General features: G+C 38.9%; 1 protein-coding gene and 1 long non-coding RNA gene across 2 annotated transcripts in view; one reads left to right on the top strand and one right to left on the bottom strand.

Annotated features, from left to right (window-relative positions):
* CYTIP (cytohesin 1 interacting protein) overlaps nucleotides 1-17,813 on the bottom strand; it is a 71,898-nt gene that overhangs the window by 52,920 nt on the left and 1,165 nt on the right. The gene's annotated exons all lie outside the window — the stretch shown is intronic.
* The window catches only part of LOC135276991 (uncharacterized), a 66,815-nt gene continuing 66,172 nt past the window's right edge, over nucleotides 17,171-17,813 (top strand). The window contains exon 1 of the long non-coding RNA XR_010344598.1: nucleotides 17,171-17,379. This is a non-coding gene — a long non-coding RNA (uncharacterized LOC135276991). The remainder of the gene's footprint in view (nucleotides 17,380-17,813) is intronic.

Genomic DNA, 17,813 nt, shown 5'->3' with positions numbered 1-17,813 from the left:
TGAGAATGGCTGATGTTGCTTAACAGCATTTAGTCTTGGTGTTAAATATAGAAAATTTACAAAAAGATTCTTATCTACAGAGGAGTGGAAAACATTGTCACACAGAGAGGAAAGAGCCCGAGAAAGGAGAAGGTGGGAAACGTTCCCTTCCTGCCACACATTTCATCTGTGCACATAGCTCCCACTGGCTTCAAAGGAAGTTCTGCACCCAAGCACCCAAAAGAAGTAGCTAAGTGTGTGGTGAGGACTGAACAGCAGGCCCATTATAAAAGCACTAAAAAAAAAAAAAAAAAAAAAGCCAAGTATATATGACCTGAAGGTATTCATGGAAATATGACAAACTATTCAAAACTGAAAAGAGGCTTACTAAAATATTGTTACCAGGTGCAAAGAGAATCAATTCTCAACATTATCATGTTAATACAAAAGAAGAAAGATTTGGATCAACAAATCACAAGAAAGAGCTTTTCTTAAAAAAAAAAAAGTTGTAGGACTTTAATATGCAATTTTCTGTGCCCCTAATTCCCAGACTAGCTTACACATCAGATGGATCTTGTTAGTATAGTTGAAGAGGGAAAGAAACATTGCTGGTTCCTCTTCTCATAAACGTACCATGTGATAGTGCTCACTTCTAAAAAGAGATGAGGAAAATAAAGGCATAAGATATATATAACATGTAACAAAACTGCACTTGTAACCCTTACATTTATACAAGTTTTTATAAAGGCAAATGTAAGTATGCTTTCTTTAAAAGACTAAAGAGATACATATACCAAAATATTTAAAGTCTCCCCCTGCCAGCATATTGAGTAAACAACCATTGGCATTACTATATATTTTTGCATCTGTAGGAGTCATTAGTTGTTTAGTGCTAACATATAAAAGGAATCAAATTTAATATATCCAATTTTGAGGAATTGTCCTATTGTCCTTTGTCAATTATATGTTTTAAAATCCTTTATGAAATCACATTTTAATTTTTTTACTTAGGAAATAACATCAGAATAATTGGACATCAAATTAATCAGACATACATTTTTATCATATTTGCTTTACACATTTTATAGACACAAAAACTTGAGTTGATGGTCTAGATTAAAATTAACCACTTCTTGGAGAGAATCCGCGAATATTCTGTTCAAATCAACAGCATGTAGCAAAGGCCTACTACGTGTCTGGATCTAAGCATGGGAGAACGTGATGTCGAAGTGAGCAAAGCCTAGCCTCTGCCCTGCATGAGCCTCCAGTCTAGCAAAATAACTCAACGTGCCCACCTCTACAGAGTACAAGACAGAAAACAACACAAAGCAATTCAAAGGACAGAACAGAGACATTCATTTCCTCTTCAGATGGGAGCAGAAGTTGCCTTTGAAGGTGAAAGACAAATTTAGAGAATCAGTAGGATTTCAAGTCAAAAATGGTACCAGGAGAGAACCAGCATTTCACATGTGAATGAGAAGATGAGGGTAATCAAGGGGAGAAAACAGGGAGAACTATGAGAGATCAGCGACAAGGCTGATGTGGGAAGAGCGTGGGCAGCTGCGTAAGCAATCACTACCAAGTGCCTCACTGGGGCTGGATGGGTGAGGTCCCTTATCTACTATGATGAATACATGTGACTTGATTCAGTTATCAAAGAGGAATTGCCAATCTTTTTGAGAAAACGCGTAAGTTACTAAATGGGAATTTTAGGAAAATATAAGGCAGTGGCTTATAAGACAACGTATAAGCCACCACTTATAAGTTATGTTATAAGATAACTGAAGAAAGCTGAATACCAGTTCAATAGTGCCACCATCTTAAAAATAGTCAAGTAAAGCTTGTACTAAGAGGTCAGGCGCGGTGGCTCACGCCTGTAGTCCCAGCACTTTGGGAGGTGTGGCTGGTGGATCATTTGAGGTGAGGAATCCGAGACCAGCCTGATCAATAAGGTGACACCCCGTCTCTACTGAAAATACAAAAATTAGCCGGGTGTGGTGGCACACACATGTAATCCCAACTAATTGGGAGGCTGCGTTAAGAAAATCTCTTGAACCTGGGAGGCAGGGGTTGCAGTGAGCCAAGATCACTCTATTGCACTCCAGCCTGGGCAACAGAGCAAAACTCAGTCTCAAAAACAAACAAACAAAAAACCTTGTACTAGAGCAGTGTCTGTGGGTAAGAAATTGACAGAGTAGAAGCAGGAAGCACTGAGGAGAGATAAGCAAGTTGTGGCCCCTAGGCATAAAGAGCAATAGGAAAGGGACTTGCAACTCTGAACCATCCTCGGGACCAGGGAGGATGATGCTATCATGAGCAGAGATCGCAGGGAACCTAAGAATTTTGCTCTGTTATGTCACCCTAACTTCGTTACTACCACTGCAGCCAAGCTCTAACAAACAGTGTTCAACCTCTGAGGTCCAAAAATTAAGTCATGAAAACCTTGACACATTGGGAAATCTAATTATTTCTTTATTCTATACTACAGAAGCCATTGACAAAGGAAAATCGGTAAGTACCAACATTTCATAGCTTTCCAAAAACAATCATTCTGAAAGCCACACTAAATACGCATCTTGAGCTCAACTAGAAAATGAAGGGTCTGACCATCTCTTCAGACCAATGTCCCATCAGGGAATCTGGCCTGAACACCAAAAGGCTGTCATGAAATTCACTTCAATTGCTTCTTCTTCCTCTATTGGGTAACCCCTGCATGGTTACCATGAAGTAATTCTCTACCACTGAATCTTATGAGTAGGAGAAGTGCTTGGATGGCAATGGGGAGGCAGCTGGAGGTGGGCCTTTAAGGACCTGTTCAAATGAATAGTTTAGAATAGTCTAACTACAAAAATAATCATAAACTATATTAAAAGGAAAATAGAGTTAGTCAATGCTATGGATACCTGCTTGAGTGAAGAAAACAGTGTAGGTAGCATGGCAGACAGCTCCTATAAGTAGCTGGAAATATTTAGCCAACAATATTGGTCTTGTCCCTCTGATAAATGCTTTTTCAAATACACTTAAATATGAGCACAAGAAGCTCTTTTTCATTGTGTCTCTGATTCTAAGCCCCTGTGAACACATTATTACCTATTATTTACTCTAACACTATTGGGGCCAAACTGGGAAGGAGACAAGAGCCCTTGGAGCTTGAATGGCCAAATTAAGACCCCCATGAGGGAAGACCTATGAGGGAATGCATGTGTGTGATGGTGGGGACTGAGTTATTGCCAGGGCCAGGCTGGTCTGATTCTGGGCTGTCAGTTAAAGTGATGTGATGCCAGGAGAGAACAAGTGAATCACTATCCAGGGAGTGGAGGAGGTTGAGAGCTGACTTGGAAACTGAGAGTGATAGTAAGAAGGACAGTACAGAGGAGATTACAGAGGAATAAGAAATACAAAATAAGACATAATGAGGAGGAGTTCCAAAACAAATCCATGAGTATGACCTTCCATCCTGTCTCCACATCACTCATACGCATAGCCTACTTTGCTATGCCTGCTCAGATGTGTTCTTCAACAGCAGACCTCAGCTGGTGTTACAGGCCTAGTTTCAACAACAGAGGGCCAACATCAATGATGCCAGTTGTTCAGGCCCTGCTCTGATGGGCATCTATGATATTTGTTAACATCAGATCTAAAAGCAAACAAGACACATCCTCCACTCTCAGCTCTCATTTCTTCTACCCAGTTTTACCTTCATATTAATCTAATGACTGTAGAACATGCAAGGCTATTGAACAATTTGGGTGAGCTTCACTACAAAGAGGAAGGGCTTCAGACATTAACTGGATACTAGAGGATGCACAGTTTAACTGTACCCACTCACCAGAAGCTCAGCCTAGCACCATGCCTTGATTTCCCTTCACAATCAAAACAGCACTTCCCAGAAACTTCCTGGACAAAGAAAACAGTTCAAAGACATCTGCTAGTTACCCCAGGGGAATTGTTTCAGAAGCACTTTTTCTAGCAACCCCTAGCAGTTGTCCCTGTTGGGGTTTTATACTCTGGATCTCACTCTCGTAGGAGCCAGCACCTCCCTTCCCCTTTTAGGTCACCTCAGTCCAGAGAACTACCTCCTCTTAAACCTGATTCACAATTCAAAGACCTGGACATTCATTGAACACCTACTGTACACAAAACTGTAGGATAAGTGTAGATAAAGCTGTGGCCCGTTAGGGATACGCCTGAGATAAAAAGATACTTACGGCAGATCATATTTTCCAGAGATGCTTTTATCAATATATCCCATCCCACCTGCTCCCCTTACAATGTGAGTTGATTCTGGTTAAGACTGCAGCCACAACAGAAATGATGTCCTACAATGCCCAAGAGTAAATTATAAAAGCCAATATGGTGTCTGCCCAGTTCTCTTGGGATGCTTGGAACCCAGCCACCACACTGTGAGAAAGCCAAGCAGCTCCATGGAAAGACCATGTGAAGCTGTTCCAGCCACAGAGTCACGTGTGGACCAAGCTGAAAGCCAGCATCAAACACTACACATGTGAGCAACTGAGCCTTCATATGATTCCAGCCCTTAATCGCTGCACCACCCCAGCTGATCTTAAGTGAAGCAAAGATGAGGTTTTCCAGCTGAGACCTATTCAAACTGCAGCTCTGTGGGCAAAATAAATATTGATTTCAGCCACTAAGTGCTGGGATCATTTGTTACTTAACAATAGATAACCAGAACAGTATACGTAGTATGACTTCAGAACTTACAATTAATTCAGGGAGACAAGCATGTTCACAGACGATACACGTACCTTAATTGACCCATACATAAAAATGAATGCGTATGCATATGCATAGAAAATTTAGGCATAGAAAATTTATAATACATAAAATTTAAAATAGCTACCTTTGTGGATTAGTCCTGGGGTGTTTGGGAAGGAAGACTTCTTTCCATTTGGCTCTTCATATGTTCTAATCCTTGTCTTATACACATACTTACTTCATAACTTCAAAAACAGTTTAAAGTTTCAAAATAATAGTAAAATAAGAGAAAAAAAGGCTAAACAAGTCTACAGGCACCCCATGAGGACTACACTTCAGATACCCCTTGAGAACAATATGCAACCAAGCTGTTGGGGAAAAAAATGCATTTTATTTCTGTGTCTCAGTTTTCACATCTACGTAAAAAACAGTGCCAACCTCATAGGGTTTCTGTGGAAATTAAAGTGCTGTAGGACTACCTGACGCAATATTAAGCTCTCAATAAACGTCAGCAAAAGTATCTAAGAAACCTGGAGCTGCTGAGCACTGGCATGGCATGTGGACACAGGACCCCAAGTGGCAAAATCCAACTGCTACTTTTTTTTTTTTTTTTTTTTTTTGAGACGGAGTTTCGCTCTTGTTACCCAGGCCTGGAGTGTAATGGCGCGATCTCGGCTCACTGCAACCTCCGCCTCCTGGGTTCAGGCAATTCTCCTGCCTCAGTCTCCTGAGTAGCTGGGATTACAGGCACGCGCCACTATGCCCAGTTAATTTTTTGTATTTTTAGTGGAGACAGGGTTTCACCATGTCGACCAGGATGGTCTCGATCTCTTGACCTCGTGATCCACCCGCCTCAGCCTCCCAAAGTGCTGGGATTACAGGCGTGAGCCACCGCTCCCGGCCCCAACTGCTATTTTTAAGGAGATATACCTTTTGTTCTCTTTATATCAAAGGTTAAAAAGGAACCAGCATTTTAGATATAATGGAAAGGGAAGGTATAATTTGGCTCTGCAACAATGTGATAACTTCTGCAAATGCTACATTGACTTACATTTTCCAAAACACAAAAGACCACGAAATTAAAACCTCCATCCCACTTCCCCATTCTGCATTTCCCTCTTCAGGGTGTTCACTGGGTGTGGCAAGTTGTCTGCATATTACAGATGACTGTCATCCATACGTGACTGAGGAAATTGTGTTTACAATACTTTTACATGTAACGTTTAGCTTCTCCCTGTATTCAAGAAACTAGACATTGTCTCAATTATGTAAAAGAATTACCAATTTTTTAATTTGTTTTCATGTGTTTGCCCATTCAAGTTATATAGGGTAGGCTACGTCACTTAAAAGATCGAGTGGGGTGATTCAACCTTCTTCTTCCCCAAAGTGTTCCATGTTCTACAAAGTTGGCAAAACATGATCTAGTTCTAGAGGTATGAAGGGTTGGAGTAGTCTAAGGAATATGGAGAGGGTGAAATTGCCCATGAGATTACATAATAGAAGATCATAACGATAAGTATTTTCATAATTGACAAAGAGTTTTCTTAAGTTTTGTAGATTTCAGGGTAATGGCATCATCATTCTGCTTGCAAAGTCAAATGAGTAATGAGAAGTTCCTTTCTGATTCAGGGACTTCTGTTGTTGCTTCCTGTTTGGTTTAACTCACCCAAGTATCTTAGAAACGTGAAATATTCTTTCAGTTTGGTAAGGGTGTCTGGGCTTGATTTTTTTTTTTTCCTTACAAACCAGGTGTTTTACCTCATGCAAATTTCTGGCATTTCAGGAAAAAATTTTTGTTTTCTTTTCTTCAACTTGAGGATACTATGTACTCAAAATATAAGAAAACTCTTTACCTCCACAATTTTTTAAAAATAAAAGCCTTCCAAATAATAGAGAAATTATGCTGTGTGGTCATAAATACTTTGCTGAATTTTATTAACTTAACCACTTTAAATTCCTTTTGGTATAAACTCGTTGAAATTAAATAAACCAAGAGATTGACTAAATAACAAAATCTCTCTGATTCCATCTCTGTGCAATGAATATGAAGAAATGTGTATATGAATTTTAATGAATATGAAAAGTGGGCTATACAAATTGCATACTTGAAATTCTCAGTGATACATTTAATTGAATTGTACAAGGGCATGAAGAGTTCATAATTAACTCTATATGAAGTTCTTGGAAAAGGAAAAAAATCACCCACAAGAATTTTGTGACAACCCTTAGCTGGGACTTTCAAATGCCGATTTAAATCACCAGCAAACAAGTTGTACATAGGATTTACATAATCAATTAATGTTGATAAAACATAGTCAGCCCCAGGTTTTCCAGACCATCTCCCACTCATTTTGGAAAAGGAAACCATCTTCAGATAACAACAAGCCAAGGACTCTTTTTGAGATCTTATAAGCACCCTTTTGTCACAAGTTATTAGCACACAAGCTACTTCAACAGAAAGGCCACTGAGGTTCACATTACTTCAAAACAAGAAATACAGCCCCATTAGCCCATAGGCTGGGGCTAACCACATCTTCTTAGCCTCCCAGGGCACATCTCCTACTCCACCACTGAAAGTATCTCTTCAGTGCTCTGATGAGAAACAAGAGGACACCTACTCTAACTTCATTCCCTCTAGGTAAGGAATTTCCATACTTTCTTACCCATCTGCCAAAGCACACACACCAGTTCACAGCCTCTTACCTAGTGTAGCAAGTAACAATTTAAACTCGAATTTTTATGCATTATTTCCTGCTCATCTGCATGGGCCATGTATGCTTGTCAGTTTAACATAGTGTCTACAGCCTGGGATGCAGTGGAGAACTTCAGAGGAATGGAAGCTTATTAGTTCATGCAAACCTGGCTTATTCAGGATCTAAACAATTGGAAAGCTAGAATAAGCAATTCTAACTTTGTAGCAAAAGAAAAACCATAAGTTAAAGTTTTTTGGGTATAAATTTTTTTTTTCAAATAATAGAACTTCTATAGCATAGCTAAAGGTCAGTGTATTCGCAGGGTTTAAAAGGGATTGCTGATGTTAATTTTAATCTGATAATCCAAGAATTTCTCTCCCTGTCCCCAAGAAGGATGGTTTCAACTAAAGAATTTCAGATTATTTTTTGCCAAGGATTAACAGCCTTAAGCCCATAATAACTGACACCCAGCAGTTAGTACAAACAAAAATGAAACAAAACAGAAAGTTAGCACCTAGTGACTCTTCTGCCCTCGGATGAAGTGGTCAGGCCTCCTCGCTGTTTGCTGACGCTGGAGTCTGACACACTGTACTCCCCTCCAATGGGCCTGTTTGCCCTTAAAAAGACCCTTCCCTTGCCTTGAAACCTGCAATAAGCCTCAAAGCCACAGGGCCAAGTCTGGCTGTTCCAGTCAAGTTGCTACCAGTGGTCTCTGTACCAGGAAGCATGGCTGGCACAGGTTTCCTGAATCAAGGGTCTTGAGCACTGTTTATGCTCAGTGGAAGTTTGGCGTTAACAGTGGTATATTGGCCGGGTGTGGTGGCTCATGCCTGTAATCCCAGCACTTTGAGAGGCCAAGGCGGGTGGATCACCTGAGGTCAAGAGCTCTAGACCAGCCTGGCCAACATGATGAAACCCCATCTCTACTAAAAATACAAAAATTAGCCAGGTGTGGTGGTGCATGCCTACAGTCCCAGCTACTCGGGAGGCTGAGGCAAGAGAATCGCTTGAACCCGAGAGGCAGAGGTTGCAGTGAGCCAAGATCATGCCACTGCACTCCAGCCTGGGTGACAAGAGCGAAACTCTGTCTCAAAAAAAAAAAAAAAAGGAGTATTAAGTTTTATATTTGTTCTGTATGCTGAGAATACTATTCCATGAACTGAAGTTTCTTAAACTCCCTTAACCTCAGTAACCTAAACCACAAAATGAAGATAATAATATTTATTTTTGCAGGGTTGTTCTGAAGATATGAAAAAAATGCCTAGGATGGTGCCTACCATATAGTCACTCAAAAACAAAACCCTTGGTAGTAGTCATCGTAATAGTAGTAGTAGTAGTTAGAAGTAGCAGTAGCGGTAGAATTAATAAGGGTATTTGGAATGATATTAGAACAATGATGAGAAGGGGGAAACAAGACCCAGGATATCACTGATCAATCAAGCTCTAAAGAACAATCACGGCAAGCATGAGGATGCTAAAGTTCAAGAAATTTGAAGGCCAGCACAGTGGCTCACACTTGTAATCCCAGCACTTTGGGAGGCCAAGGTGGAGGATCACTTGACACCAGGAGTTTGAGACCAGCCTGGGCAACATGTGAGACCCTATTTCTACAAAAACTAAAAAAAATCAGCTGGGCATGGTGGCAGGTGCCTGTGGTCTCAGCTACACAGGAGGCTGAGGAGGGAGGATCACTTGAGCGTGGGAGGTCAAGGCTGTAGAGACCATGTCTGCACTACTGCACTACAGCTTGGGTGATAGAGCAAGACCCTGTCTCAAAATTTAAAATATAATAGAAAAAAATTTGAGTCAGTAAAGTCTGCTTCCCAGCAGAGCAAAAATAAATCTACAGAAGGCATCCTGGAGAAATGGCAGCAGCACTTTAACCTCCTCCATCCAGATCTTCTCTAATGAGGCTATTCAGCAGTAGGGCTCATTCTCAGAGGTCACTCCACTGGGTCTCAAACCAACCTCCAGAGAAGTTAGACCTGTGGTCAGACCTCAGAATAGTTATTCGATCCAGGGAAGCATCTTCAAGATTTTTCCTCATAAAAATATCATTTTAATACATTTTTCTTTTTAACATGTGTTAAATGACCCTAAGAATACACCCCCAAAATTTCAATGATGCCATCGTCACCAAGAGCAAACAAACATTAAAGATTTGTATTTCCCCATTGCTTGCTGTAGCCTGGCCAAGCTTGGTTTGGAAGATTTACTGCTCTGTCACCCTGGCACTCCTGGAATCCCACTGTAACCCATGGAGGGAGATCTGGAAGCATAAGACCCACAGCTTTAAGTCTTTCTTTTTTGAGTTCTGGATTATTTCTCTGGGAAACTTTCCCTCATCACTCTTTTTAAAGGGTAATCTGAGTGTCCTTCCTGTGGATTGAATTCCACTACAGCACAGAGGATTTTTCTTAACACTGTATATTTTAATTAGCTCTCTTGTCTGCATTTCTACTAGACCATAAGTTCTCACATGGTAGAGGCTTTTCCTCTTTCCCACTGCACATGTCTAGCACCTAGCAGAGTGCCTGGCAATGGTTGGTGCTCTCTATATTTGCTACACAAATGGATGAGTGCTAGAGCTAGAGGTAATGGTGGCAGAGTACATACATCCCAGGTTAAATGGCAACAGATTCCAAGAGGGAACAGAGGGGTTTATGTAACATGGAGTCAAGTCCCAGGGTGATATACCTCCATGCCTCTAAACAAACTTAGTGACTCCAAAGATATTTGAGCCTACTTGTAGACATTCCAATTTTAAATTCACATTTTGACAATTCTGGTTGTGACTTTATACTTACAAAGCAGCAGCCAAAGTTATAGCTATACTACCGGTAGGTATGTACCACAGAGAGATGAACTGGCCCAAGGGACGAGAGATGTTCCTGTAAATAGGCATTTGCATTTGAAAATTTGGCATTTAGGGTACAGTACTTGGTGGCAGCCAAAACTGCCTTCAGTAGAAAGTAGAGATGGAAGAAGGAAGTGAGAGTGGAGGAGTGTGAATATATATGCATCATCTCCTTGGCTCAGCAGAGCACAGCAGCAAAATAATACATATGCCATAATGATTAATGCCCTGGGACTCAGTCATGCTTTGCAGATCCAACAAACAGCATCTCATACCCTGGGCTGATGGAGAACCCAATGCAATCTTACTGAGACTAAGTGCAAAGAAATATTCTAGTGGAAAAAAAATGTTGCCCTGACAATTCAGTGGAAAATACAGCTTTAAATATATTTTACTTCTATAAAAGTTTATTGGGCATAAGCAATTATGTTTATGTTTTAACATAACATAATTAAACAAAATGTTGTTTTTCTGAATTTCTTTTTAGGAAATATCAGTATATTTTATATACTGGAAATGTCAGGAAAACAACATTTTTTTCCACCCAGCCTACGTAAGTGATCATTTACTGCTGGAATATGAGATTAGATAGTGGTAGATAAGCTATAGCAAGAGAGGACAGGATCAAGATTCCAGGGTAATTTGAGGAGGCAGAGAGAAGCTGAAAAAATGAACTTGAGTATGTGGACAGGCATCCATTATGCTGAGAAGAAGTATGTAAAGGCCTGACTTCAGGAGGTTTTGCTCAGTACCAAGAAATCCAAGTAGAACTAAAAATTAGGGACATAAATTCTCCTAAACATAGAGCAGATCCTACAGGCAAGGGACACGGATATCTACTTTCCTGGGAAATAAAGTGTTCAAAGAAAATAATGAGACCTTCAAACTCCTCTAAGGCATTTTAGAAAGTCTAACAGCAATCAAAGTAAGAAAGTTGGAAACTTCCACATATTTAGACTATAAAAATTAAAGTAATAGCTAATAGACAAATTACATCTACTTTTGCTGCTCCTCCCCCCAAATTATAATATTGCATAAATTGGAAAGGTCATGGACTTAAACAAAATGAAGAGAAAATATTAGAGACTGAATTCGAAGATTTGTTATTTTGAAAACATCTTAACCAAAATATTTTAGAGGTTGAAAAGCAATGTGCCATCTATAAAAACGTGAATTTTGGCAGGAATTGGTTTGTTTTAGAAAAACACTCACTTTTATCACAAGAGAGAGAAGCTCAGGTCTTTCCTTGCAGCTATTCTATATACATCAGTGCTCTAAAGGAGGTGCCCATGAGCACTAGTTGTTCCAATATTTCTGTTTGCTCTAAACTCCATTCCAACTCTGCCATTACTTCAGATTTGAGGTCACAGACATGAGCCTCTCACCATTTTTAATGATCTGCCCATTTTTTCTTTGTCTCTGTATTTCCTGTTTTGTTTCTTTTCCTTATTTAAATACAATTTTCCCCATTATTATCTCTCTGTTTGTTGTAGATACTTTGTAAAGAAGAGAGGATCCCACTACCACCAAACATCATGATGAACATTTGTCTTAACCCTTCTAGTCCTTGTTTATTATTGATTTTAACCAGATGAGCTAATTATGCATAAATAACTATGTATACTCTCTTGCTACACTTAAAACATTATCTTAAAACACTATTTGTTACACTTGAACACTAACACTATCCACTATCATTTTCTTTTGTCACTAAGAACTAATCACAACATGGTTTTAATAGTGGTATGTCAGGACATACTATAGTGGAACAATAATTTTCTAATTTGGTAATAATCTTATTTTATTAAATATTGTTATTTCTAATATTTCACTGTAAGAAATAATAATATGATCAAATTTGAACGTAAATCTTTGTTCACATAACTATTAGGATAAATCCTCATGTAAAAATTAGTGGTTTAAACCCCATTAAGAAGTGGGCAAAGGACATGAACAGACACTTCTCAAAAGAAGACATGCATGCAGCCAACAAGCATAGGAGAAAAAGTTTAATATCACTGATCATTGGAGAAATGCAAATCAAAACCACAATGAGGTACCATCTCACACCAGTCAGAATGGCTGTTGATAAAAAGTAAAAAAAATAATAGATGCTGGCCAGGTTGCAGAGAAAAGAGAACACTTATGCACTGTCAGTGGGAGTGAAAATTAGTTCAACCATTGTGGAAAGCAGTATGGCAATTTCTCAAAGAGCTAAAAGCAGAACTACCAGTCAACCCAGCAAATCCATTACTGGGTATACACGCATATGACTGTAAATCATTCTACCATAAAGACACATGCATGTGAATGTTCATTGCAGCACTATTAACAATAGCAAAGACATGGAATCAACCTAAATGCCCATCAAATGCCATCAATGACAGACTGGACAAAAAAAATGTGGTCCACATACACCATGGAATACTATGCAACTATAAAGAAGAATAAGATCATGTCTTTTGTGGGAACTTGAATGGGCTAGACACTATTATCCTTAGCAAACTAACACAGGAACAGAAAACCAATACTACATGTTCTCACTTTTAAGTGGGAGCTAAATGATAAGAACTTATGAACACAAAGAAGAAAGCAACAGACACTTGGGTCTACTTAAGGCTGGAGATGGGGAAGAGGGAGAGGAATAGAAAAGATAACTAACGTATACTGGTCTTAAAAACCTGGGAGATTAAATAATATGTACAGCACACCCTCATGACATGTGTTTACCTATGTAAATGAACCTTCATAGGTAACCTCAGAACTAAAATAAAAGTTAAAAAAAATAGCGGTCTGAAAAATATGGCTATTTTTATCTCTTGATAGATATTGCTAAATTATTGGCAGAAAGATTGTACATGAACTCACTGATCTTGCAGAGCTCCCAACAGCCTTAATTATTACTAGCTAAACATCTTCGCTAAAATGTGCTCTATGAAAAATGTTTACAAATTTTGCTTTATTTTCCATTTTTAAAAATTTGTCTTTCTTATTTTACAAAAAAGTAATTTTCATATTTTCTCATATTTTGTTAAGCACTTCTGTTTTCTCTTTTGTTATTTTCTTCAAGTGTATATGAAAATCATGATTTCTTACATGTGTTAGCTGTTATTTGTCTTCATTTTGTTTAAGACATACAGAAATATTTCATTTTATTCATCAATCTTTTCCTCTATAATTTTCTTAATTGCTTTTAAGTTTAGAAAATCATCTTTTATCCAGAGATAAGATAAATGTTCATCTATATTCTTCCAAGTTACTTTGGTTTAATTCTTTATATTTAACTATTTAATCCATTTGAAATACAATGGGCAATTATCTTTAAGGGAGGATTGGCTAAACTGGACTTTTCAATCCAAATAACCAATTTCTCCAAATAGCAACCCTTGTTGGGCTGGATAATTTTATAATAAAACTATACTCTAGTTTCTATCTCCAATCTATTTATTTTTGTTACATAAATAGTTCTAATTTTTAACCAGTTCCATATTGTTTTTATTATTGTGGCTTTTTGCAACCCAGTAGAGTGACTAAGAACCCCACTTTGAAGCAAGGATGGTTTTACTCAGATCTCGACTCTACCCCTTACTAGCTATCTCACAGTGGGCTAGTTATGGTCTCTCTGTGACTCAGTTTCTTTATCTGTGAAACTGCCATACCAATATTACTTTCCTCTTGAGGTTGTCATGAAGATTAAATGAGTTAGCTGTGCAAAGTCTCTTGTATTGCAGAGGAAAGGCTGAGAGACAAAGGCACAGAATGAATGTCTGTAGCTAATGAGAAATAACATCGTAGGCAAGTACCAGTTTGCTGAAGTCTCACAGCTATGCCATGTCCAACTTGCCAACTTCTCTGTTTCTCATAACCTCGTTTAAAGACTAACTAAAGCTGTGAACACAGAGAAGAGTATTCTAAGAAAACAGAATCTCAACTTTCAGAGAGTACTGTTTTTCTAGGTAATAAAGAGTCTCTACAGAGTTATATCATTCAGAACAATAGCGGTGACACATAGTTCTCTGCAACATTGGAAGTAGATTCACTATCAAAGGTAAGCCTTCCAGGAAGAAGCAGTCTTTTCTCACCTACCTACGCTGCTCTCTAGTCATTTCAGGGTCAGTAGCTACGAAAATAAAATGCAGAGAGAGGTAGAAGACTCAACTGTGTCTATGATGCACTAGACATTTTCTGTCCAAGCAATGGAGTCATAAAACATGGTTTTATCTGATGTTTTGTCATGAATTAGATTGAAGCCATAAATTACTGGAAAGGCTATCACAGAGCTGTATTTTAACAAAATTGAAAGTATTTTCTTCAAACAATTTTGAAATTATATTTTTTTCTACATATTATGTCACACATTTTACCCCATATCAATAACACGTTTCATGGGCATTATTTTCTCATCTGAGGAGAGGGAGACAATAAATAGACTCTATGGACATTCGTAATAGACTAGTACAATAATGTGACAGTGTGATTCTGATGATTTTAAAAGGCTATGCCAATGTCTCATGTCATCAAGAAATATTAATTGAGTAGGAAGAATCTGAGCTAGGCTTTGCAAGATAGAAAAATACTGCTAACTAGGGAGGTTGAAACTTATCAGGCAAAGAGGCCAAGTAAGGAATATATTAGGAATAGGGAGCCACAGCATAGTACAAAGAAGCTATAAAGCCACCACCCAGCAGATGTTAAAATCTTTTCAAAAATATCGTATTCTATTCTAAAACTTAACTACGAAGTAGGTGTCATCATCTTATTTTCACTAATAAAATTAACTGAGGCATAAATAAATTGAATGATTTTTACTAGATCACTCAGTATAAACACTACATAAACACTACCTTGAACGCTACACGACCAGGTCTTCACTATGGACAGTGCTCAGAAATCTGTGGGTCTAACCACAGTATATATTAAAAGTCAAATTCAAATTATCTGGATTTTTAATTTTATTGTCTTTCCATTACATTTTTAGGATTCTCTAGTATTAACTTGGAATAAATTGGTGATGTCATAAAAAATTATTCTATCAAAATAAAGTCCTGATATATTTACTACCTCTGTGAGCTCTCAGAATCCACATGGAAAATGGCCACAATAATGCCTGCTAACAGAGTTGCTGAAAGGATTAATGATGAAATATGACATAGCAGATGACAGGCACTTGAAAGATGGTGGCTACTGTTGTTAGCACGTTTTCTTCATCATTTATTCATAATTACCACCTATTAAGGTGATTACTTACTGAAAAGATATCAGTGACATCCAGAGTCATAACAGTACTGGTGAAAATATGTTTCAGTGGAAACTTTGGCTTATGGGGAAAAAATAATAATTCAGGGTAAACAAAATTCCTCAAAGTAGCCAGCATTTCACAATCACTTATGTGCCCTCGTTTATGGACTACTCTGTAGGTAAGAAAAATATAAAGTGATGGGCTTTGTCCCATGCTATATGTTTTATAACAGCGTATCAAGACTGGAAGGGCACTCAGAGGGAACATTTGGGCCAAAGGAGGCTACATGTTTGCTCAAGGACATCTGATCATACCCCACCCCCACCCATCCTTCATATGCCCTGTTAGTTTGCTGGCTGTTTCTGTCATATCGTACATTTATGTGCCACCAAATTTCATCTTTGTCTTTTAAGGAAGGCACCTACGATACTAGCACTTGTTCCTCTGCTCTTGGCGCTTCATCTGGGGGGAGTACTTGGCCTCACCATCTGGTTCAATACCACCTAACATCGCACTGAATAACCAGACAAGTATTTGACTCATGACAGTGTGTTCGAATTGTAATCCCTGTATCCCTCTTTGACTATTATTCTCTTTATTCATTATTCCTTCCATACAAACTGGGTAGCAAATATAAACCAGTCACAGTATTTGATGCATTTTACTCTGTTCTCTTTAGAAGTTCTCATAATGGTTATCCTGAGGAAAATCAATTAAACTATTGACTTAAATACCAATGAGGGATCAATTATAATTCCAATTAACTGTGCCATCTGGGTTGCTCATTACCACTCTTGGAAAAAACTTGTTATAGTGAGAAAGTGTGTCTCCTATCCTCATGTTTATTCATCGTTGGGTCTAGAATTTACCTTTAGACACTGGCCCTGCATCCTCAAATCCCACAGCTAACGTCCTCTATGGTGATGCCTTGGGTTTGTCTGCCCCAAATCATTTTCCTGGCCACAGAGGGCCTGTTACTGGCATCCCTCTTCTCTTCCCACTGCAAGAGCTAACAATTACTAATTCATTACATGTCAGTCACTCTGCTAACTCACTTTGCATGCATGATTTCTTTAAATCCCACGAGGTAGACAATACTGTTCTCTTTCAAAAAGAAAATACTTGAACCTTAGAAAGAGAAATGTGCTTCTTCCTTCTTCCAAAGCCACAGTGTGTTCAAACACAAGTCTCTGAGACACAGGCACTGCCCCTCATCCCAGCTGCCCTGAGTCTCTCTCAGAGCCAGGTTCCTGATGTGTTCTGTGCTCATAAGGCTTTAATGAGATAAACAAGCTAGAGAAACCCCAGAAATCTTTCTCAAAATTGAGATCCTTCAACATCAGCATCTTTGACAAAATATAGATTCCCAGGGACACACATCCCCCCATCTCATACTTACTGAATCAAAATCACAAGAAGCGAGACCCAGGAACCAGTGCTTGAATACTATACAGGGAGATTTGTAGCTTAAAAGTTGAGATCTTCGGCCTTGTGTCCTTTCTTTTTCCTTTCTTTCCTTTTTGTTCTTCTTTCTCTTTTTTCTTTCTTTCTTTTCTTTCTTTCTTTCTCTCTCTCTTTTTCTTTCAAGCAAATCTTATTAACCACAGAATCTATGATTCTGAATTTATTTATACTATATTGATATGATTTGGCTGTGTCCCCACCTGAATCTCATCTTGAATTGTAGTCCCATAATTCCCACGTGTTGTGGGAGGGAGATAATTGAATCACGGGGAGGTTTCCCGCATACTGTTCTCGTGGTAGTGAATAAGTCACACCTGGTTTTATAAGGGGTTTCTGCTTTGGCTTCTTTCTCATTCTCTCTCGTCACCGCCACGGAAGAAGTGCGTTTTGCCTTCGGCCATGATTGTGAGGCCTTCCAGACGCGGGGAACGGTGAGTCCATTAAATCTATTTTTCTGCTGGGCGCAGTGGCTCACGCCCGTAATCCCAGCATTTTGGGAGGCCGAGGCGGGCGGATCACCTGGGGTCGGGAGTACAAGAGCAGCCTGACCAACGTGGAGAAACCCCATCTCTACTAAAAATACAAAATTAACCCGGTGTAGTGGTGTGCCCTTGTAATCCCAGCTACTCGGGAAGGCTGAGGCAGGAGAATCGCTTGAACTCCGGAGACGGAGGTTGCGGTAAGCCAAGACCGCGCCATTGCACTCCAGCCTGGACAGCAAGAGCGAAACTCAGTCTCAAAAAAAGAGAAAAAAACAAACCTATTTTTCTTCCCTGTCTTGGGTATGTCTTAATTAGTAGCCTGAAAACGAACCAATACATACATAGTGCTTTGAGGTATATTTTGTTAGTTTTCTTTTTTCTTT

Source organism: Aotus nancymaae, unplaced genomic scaffold, assembly GCF_030222135.1.
Source record: "Aotus nancymaae isolate 86718 unplaced genomic scaffold, 86718_ANA_hifiasm-v0.15.2.pri h1tg000029l, whole genome shotgun sequence".
NCBI classification, from domain to species: domain Eukaryota; kingdom Metazoa; phylum Chordata; class Mammalia; order Primates; family Aotidae; genus Aotus; species Aotus nancymaae.
Note: the sequence above shows the minus strand (reverse complement) of the source record. Positions and strands in the feature narration are given on the sequence as shown.